Raw genomic sequence first — 7,838 nt, 5'->3', positions numbered from 1 at the left:
AGTATCATCTTCGCACATGTAAGAATTAGGCCCACTAGAGCAGTGGTTCTCAATTATTTTCTGTCATGCCCCCCTAGGTCCCCTACATTTTTTCACGCCCCCCTAAATTGAAATTGAGAACCTGCTAATATTTATTTATTTATCATTACAAAACCACTGTATGAGTTTCTGGCATGAGCATTCTGCATATAATCACCTTATTATCAAATTAGATGTTAGATTTTTGTGTGGAATTGTCCAAAAGAATAATAAATAAATAAATAAAGATTACAAAATTAGCTGAGATAACTTCTGCAGCAACTTAAAAAAAATCGAAGTTCAGTTTATTAGCTCAATTTGTAACATTTAAACAAGACTGCTCAGTCTGTGTGAATCTCAGGACAGAGAAACAAGAGCAAATGATTAACTGAGGTTTGCATTTCATTCAAAACATTTTTAAACTGTAAACATAGTTAAGGTGGTGTTTTTTTTATTATTATTTAATTTTATTATGTTTAAGAAATATAGCTTTCGGAAAAAAAGTTGTCTTGTGGCACAACTTGCCCCCGGTGCGGGGTAAGTTGTGCCTTTGGAAAGAATACCATGGGGTAAATCTGAATTCTCATCAGTGGTGTCGTTTAATTGGAATGGAGATGTCAGTCTCTTCTGAGCTACTGTAATAGACAATCACTTTCTTTTTGGTGACCAGCATACAGCCATGCCACTGGCACAACTCTCAGAAATTTACTTTGCAGTAGCTGCTCCGTGCTTGTGGAACCAACTGCCACCTGTGATTCCCCCTCCATTTCTGGCTTTAAATCAAGGCTCAAAACCCATCTGTACACCCTGGCTTTTCCTCCCCATTAACTATCTTACTTCTGCACTACTATCTTTGTTTACATGTGGATGTATGGGTTTTATGTCTTTTAGTGTATTTTTGTTATCGTTATTTTACCTTTATTTTTTACCTACTGAATGCACTATGTGCGGCTCTTTGGTCAGTGCGAACTGTTATAAATGTGCTTTTGTAAATCAATTTTACTTACTTACAACTCATCCCAGGCCCTTTGGCACAAATCACCCCAACCCCAGCATTTTGGATAATTAGCATGATGCAGCAGTTTAGGGCTGACATCGTGCTAACTGTATAGACTCAAAATGTAGTATACTAAAGCACTAGAACATGTGTCAAATGTTTTCAAAGGGAAACCTGTCAGTCAGCACCATTGACGGTAACCACTCTGTACTTGAGGGTGCTTCTTCTCTTTCTCAGTGCTCACTTGTGTGCTTGGAAATTATATTTGATCTGTAATGGAAAACTGTCGATGATGTGCGTTTATTAAATAATGACACTGTGAGTAAGGTCTATACAATCTAGCCATATACTCCTGTTAAATTACTTTATTGCAACCATCCTTCAGGTTTTTCTCCTTTTTTTCTTTCCTATATTATCATTGTTTTGTTAAGGACCAGTTTACTTCCCTTGCCTTTCATTCTCAAGATATTTTCTCAGTGTATTATTATTAATTATATACTATATAGTATTGTACGTTCCCTCATGCAGCTGTCTTATCTGTGTGCCATAGCATGTGTAATGTATGTGAATACATAACCTACAATAACGGGGGAAATCAAACATCAACAACACAAACCAAGAGCCTTGAAGAGGTGTTTATATCTTAAAAGTGACACATTACTATAATTATTATCAATATGTGCTGTTTGATTCCTTATCACACATTTCTGACTCTTTTATGCATGTCACCACTGCAGGTAAAGTCGCAGATGAGTAACGGATTAAAGGTTAAAATTGTAGGCTATTTCAATTATATTTTATGTGTTATGTATTTTATCTCCTAGCCCTCCTTCCCTCCCTAGCCTTTGCCGCTTATCAGGCCAACATTGTAAATTATATATTTTTATCAATTACTTGCCTGTATTAAAAAATGTAATAACAATGAAAGCAATGTCTCAGAAGCTTGTTATCTGTCTAACCCATGTTGTTAGACCAACTTAAAGGCAGTAGGCCACATGTGTCTGTGTTACTGACTGTAACTCTAAGGCTAAGCAGAAGATTCACACTGTTTATATACAGTAGGCCAACATAGTGACCTCTAGCCCTTTGTAGAAACATCTGCTTTTTTTATGTTTCTGCACTTATTTATTCAGCTTTTCCCTCTAACGCATCACTCATCTGCTTTACTGCTATTAGATTTGTTTGAAATATCTCCAAAACGTTAACATGCATTTAAAAAACAATAATACACTGCAACCCCAACACTTGTGTCCTTTGTTGTATTAGCCAGCAGGGGGAGCTCATAGTCTAGGAAAGAGGTGCCACTGTTTACCATTGAAGGAATAGTGTTATTTTCCAGTTAATTATCTTTGGGGTGTTCACTCGAATAAACTCAGTAGGCTAAGTTATTACGGACCCACAAAAAGCGTAATGCACGTAGCCTAAATAGGCCTACGTAACAACCACTAGATATTTTACATATTAGGCCTATGTGTAGCTGCTGGAAGCCGACCCCTGGGGGCTTTTCTGAATTTTAACCCCTGCCTGTACAGTATGTCTGCCAATTTGCAGGCCATCTCTGATAAAATAAAAACACTCAATGCAATGCCCAATGCCTGTATCAGAGTGTGTGGATGACAGAGGTAGGAGGCAGAAAAGGGGTAGGCCTACGTTGTCATGGTGTAGCCTACCGGGATCCATTTGGTTGTGGTCTTTTCTAACGGGTGCAATCCGAACGAGCACTGAACTAGGCTACCACACTCGCGTATTAAAGTTAATCCATCTTTGTGCCCTCCCTCCTACTCTGGAGAAGGCTGATGAGTGTTGGAGTCACTACAGCTGCTGCTGCTGCTGCTGCTGCTTGTGGAAATTTGCATGAGCTGAAACACCAGAGGTTGGCAAATCCTCTTTCTACCCGGCTCCGATCCAGGCTCCATCTTTTTGAACCCTCCCTAACCATTATTGTATTTACTAAATGCCCATATCCCTCCGCAGGGTCAGAGAGTATTTTCAAGACATTTTCAATGTGTTTCATGGTAATTCTCCCAAATAATTTTATCGTATCTTCTTACCGATGTTGTTAAACATTTGCCACATTCGTGAAACGTCCATTCGCTCGACGGGGGTCATGTCGAATCGGAAAGATGTGTGTGCCGTAGTTATGGTAGAGGGGGGTTGGGGGCGGAGGGGTGGATCTACTTTTTGAGGAGCCCAGAGGGGGCTGTGCTTTGGTGCCACTTATCATTAGATATGGCCACCGTTATAGAGTACACCGAAGCGTCATATTCAACTTAATTTGGAGATATTTTGCAGTCATTTCGCATGTTCGGTCACCTTGGCATGCGGGATGGAGTTTTCGGCGAGCTGATGTTTGTTTTTACATGTCTCGGGAGGCGGTCGTTGCTGCGTGGCAGGCTGTTGGCTGCGAGAGTCTCCTAACTAGCCGCTTGGTCCCGCAGCTCGTCGATGCCGAAGAAAATAGAACCAGTCGCCAGTTACCAAGCGGTCGGTAGCCAACGTTCGCTCCGCGCGCCGCTTTACGTTCGCTGAGGATTCCCGTGTAAAGTTCCCTACCATAATGGACTGTTGACTTTTGCTGCCGCCTGTGGACTTTGGCTTTGCTTTTGTTTATACGTTAATGGTGAAATTGTTGGCTGCAGACTTGGGTGGCTAACGCCAACTAGCTATATAAGCCGAACTCGTGCGACGACAGCTGTCATCGGAGAAAGGAAAGTGATCCCCCCCACCACTACCACAACCTCCACCACCAAATGCGTGTGCCAGTGAAGGCTTTTTCTGTTGGATTTGCATCGTCTGCGTTTCCATCAAATGGGCAAAGTTGGGAATAACATTGCGACGTTGGAATATAATGATATGCGCGGTGCATCTTTGAGAATTGCGGTGCTGCTTCATTGGAGAGAGGCTAGCTAGCTCACTTAGCTTTGCTAGCTAGCTGGGTGATAAAAGTGCGACGTTTCATCCCCCCCAGTATTTTGGACATGAAGAGGATAATTCGCTATTCATAGGGCTGGAAGGTAAGCCAAGTGAGATGTTTAAATTGTTGTTGTTTTTTTCATTCGAGCTGCATCTGTCTTCGCATTCCCCCTATTTGTGGAGTGAAGCTCAACAACATTAGAGCTACACCTCCAGTCTGATGTTGGGGGTTTGTCGCCGCCTTGGCTTTCATGACTCAGACTATTCAATCCATGGGTGCTATATGGTCAGTAATGGAGGGGCTAACGCCGTATCTTCACTATTTTAACACAGTACATTCGACCAGCAATCACACACACGAATGACGTTAGTTTCTAACAAAAGGCAGAAAACAAAGGTTACGTCATTGCACAACGTATCATTTTCACTTTTGGTGTAGCATTGTAGTTCCCGAAGAACAGTTACGTTTCGTTGAATAGACCGAGCCTTTGTGTGTGTTGGGCTCGAATGCTCATCATTGCCTTGTACCCAGTTGTAAATTGGCTACCGGGTCGTGTTGTTGAGGTTACCATTGCATTTGCACTATCCTTAGGCTTTTATATGTAACATTATCTGTGGGAAAACAAAATAGTGAAGCATTAATGTTAAGTATTTTTGGCTTAGGCGTTAGTTACAAGCTAGTGTGATGAGTTGGCGAACTAACTACGACAACCATAGGTAACCTGTTTGATATGCTTTCAAAGTTGCCTCACTGGCCAATGTCTCTCAACACCGAGTCCGATGTTGCCTTGCCAGTTAAATATGATTTATTTCCTCCTCCATTTTCTTTTGCATTCAGTCCATGTCACTGTTAATTCTATTGACAGTAGTGAAAGAAAAAAGGGGCGACAGAGTTCTTTACAACAGGCTAGCTATCGTTAGCTGTGTGCAACTGCTTTGTGCCCAGCCTGGAGTTAACACAAGCTAACGTTAGCATGTCTCCCAAATTGAACCTGTGGATGTCATGACTGCCTAATGGACACAGGATCGTTACCTCAGATGCCCCCTCTATTAACATTATTCTCATCACTTTGTCGAGGTTTACCTGTTTGTAAATCTGCTCATAAAATGGCCCTTATTCAACTCCTTTTTTTGTTACATCACCTCTTAGTGCTCTGCCGGAGAAAAAGTGTAAGCCCCTGTTTCTCATCCAAGGAATTAAGCTAAAGATTCATAATTTCATAATACTTGTACTGCCAGTCTAACCATTGTAATGAGCAGTAATTCGTGTGCACTTTGGTGTTATTGGATCACCATCTGTCCACAGAGCCTGAAGGCTGGTGGAGGCCAAGAGAAAAGAGAGAATTACCACAGATAGTCAGCGAAAGATGGTCTCAGCTCCACAGTATCCTACCGCATATATCAAGACCTTTCTTGGTTCACAGATTTTAAAAAGGTCTCTTTAATTAAATAAATCACATGACTAACCAGTAGCCATAAAAAAGCATAGTGTTAAATGGCTGTTAATGCAATCTAAACGTGCTAAAAGCAAATGTTTGTAATGCTGGTCCAAACAACATATCACCTTGCTATAACATTGTAAAGTGCAATACGTGATATAGCAAAGGATTTAAATCAGATCAATCAGAGCCACAATTACACTTAACTAAAACTATTTTACTGCTTAACTGAAAAAGTAACTTTTTCTCGTGACTCACGACACCCCAAGATTAGTCATGTTGTATTCTGATGCAATTGCATTTTGCTACAGAACAAAACAAATGGTTATCAAGTTGATTGTGTGGAATTTGCATCCATCTTTCTGAAGAGGAACTGTCAATAATTATTACAGGTGGGTGATAACATGGTTCCTCTGCTATTCGGAGCTAGGTTGCTTTTGAAAAGTTAAATCAAGTATCAATTGATTCGGTTACCCTAGATGTAAACCCTTGTGTAAAGCAAACACTTGTCAAATACATGTTTGATCTCAATCAGCTTTATTTTCCTCCATTTCTCATTATGTAGGATGTTTTGGAGCATATTTAGCACAACCCCAGCTAGACTGCCTGGTCAATTGTTGCTGTACAATTTGTTGCTGTACAATTCCTACAAAAAATGTCCTTGGTTAAGGTCTAAGACTAAAACAAACTCACAGCCTTGACAAACAGTATATTGTGGGCTGAAACAGTTAGTGTGTAGGCAAACCATTACTTACAGCTGCAGACACCAACTAACATGAGCATCCTATTACTGACTGTTGTGAGGAATGTAAATTCAATATTATTTTGCCCTTTTAACTGTTCTGTTGTTTTTTCTGTCAAATGCTAATAATACTATATGGCCATTTGCTCTGCTTCATTCTCAAATGTCTTTACCATCACTTGTTAACCATGTCCTATCATGATGGAGGCAGCGGCAGTCAGCCATCATTGAAATATAAGATACGTTTCACCGTTCAGCCACAGTACTGCGGCGAAATAAGCGTGTTGGGTGTGCACTCAGTCCAAAAAACAAAAGAAAAAATGAATCTTAATTTGTATTAAATCTTGAGACAACGAGACTCCTCCACTTACTGTACTGCATCACTTGCAGCATGCAACACAGTAAAAGTCTTACTGCACTGTTGGACAAGACTTGATGTTCACAGGTGACATGTGTAAACACACCTTTTACAAGCAGCTTGTGCACATGAAATGACACATTAAACATAAACCTAAATTAAGGGGTTGAGAAACGTAACACTTCATGCAAATGCTTTCGTATTGGGCAATCAAAAGGTTGGGCATGAAAATGATAAGAATCACGCTATCGCCCTTTGTGGGTACCATATCTCAGTTCAGTTGAACACCACCACGAAAATACCACATACAGTGGTAGTAATTTTTTCAGGAGTATTTTCAGAGACTTAAGGGCCCTACATACTTTCTGCATGACGTCCGCAGGTGTCGAAGTGGAACACGGACACGCATTTTCATTCATTCTGGGCTGCCTGTGGTCGACCGCAGAGGGGTCCACAGGTGTGGGCGGATGACATTTTTATGTCATGCAGTCTGACCAGCGCTGCCCTCAGCTGTTGTGCAGAGACGGAGAGTATGTATTGACCTTGTAAATCTATCCTCAGGAGCATTGAAGATGTTATGGAGGAGAGGCGGCCTTTTTAATAAGACATTTTAGTTTTTTGTTTGTTTTTTTACTTTTACTTTGTAAATACTTGCAGTGGTGAGCTTTTCACACTCAAATTATATGAAAACTAACAAATTCATGGGAATTGGTCAACATTAGGTTTGATCTTTTATTTTGTATTCACATCATGCCTGGAATTACTGACACTGACAATGTCTTTTACTTGGTAACATTTTTTTTAGACAAATATAAAATGTAACAATGAGTTTATAGGAGCTATACACTTGTTTGTTCATATATCTGGCTTATTTAGTCTAATAATCTGGGGCCTCATTTATAAAGCTTTCTACGCACAAAAACCTTGCGTAGACGGCAGAAATGTGCGGTCAAATGTGCGGTGGCAAAACGGTGGTATTTATAAAAGAATTCTTTGCGTAGAAGTGTGCGTATTCCCACGCAAACTTTTGACCATGCGTAGAGCTCACGCAAGGTTTTGCTGACTCGGGGAATCAGCGACACTCAATGGCAACACCACGAAATAAAGCTCTGTCATCGGAAAAACACACATATCCTTGGCACCCAATATATTTCATCAATTATGTGCGTACCTATTGTTGCGAATAGGCTACTGTTGTCTATGGCATGCAGTAATGATGTAGGTTGATTTACTTATCAAGTAGGTCTATACATATTTTGATTATATTTTGAAATTGAATCTTATAGTTCTACTCTATAATAATATCATATACGTCGGGAGGTGTGTCCCTGAGTGGCCAGCGGGAGAGCAAATAGTCTATATTTTAGGCTG

At 40.4% G+C, this 7,838-nt stretch overlaps 1 protein-coding gene across 4 annotated transcripts in view; it reads left to right on the top strand.

The window, feature by feature from the left end:
- The first annotated feature begins 3,347 nt into the window (after positions 1 to 3,347).
- The window catches only part of kmt2cb (lysine (K)-specific methyltransferase 2Cb), an 87,757-nt gene continuing 83,266 nt past the window's right edge, over positions 3,348 to 7,838 (top strand). For all 4 annotated transcript variants that reach the window (XM_080034677.1, XM_080034675.1, XM_080034676.1 and 1 more), the window contains exon 1: positions 3,348 to 4,029. The gene's annotated coding sequence lies outside the window, so the exon portion shown is untranslated. The remainder of the gene's footprint in view (positions 4,030 to 7,838) is intronic.

The sequence above is a fragment of the Ammodytes marinus genome (genome assembly GCF_949987685.1).
Source record: "Ammodytes marinus genome assembly, chromosome: 9".
NCBI classification, from domain to species: Eukaryota; Metazoa; Chordata; class Actinopteri; order Uranoscopiformes; family Ammodytidae; genus Ammodytes; species Ammodytes marinus.
This window is presented reverse-complemented; position numbering and strand designations above follow the sequence as displayed.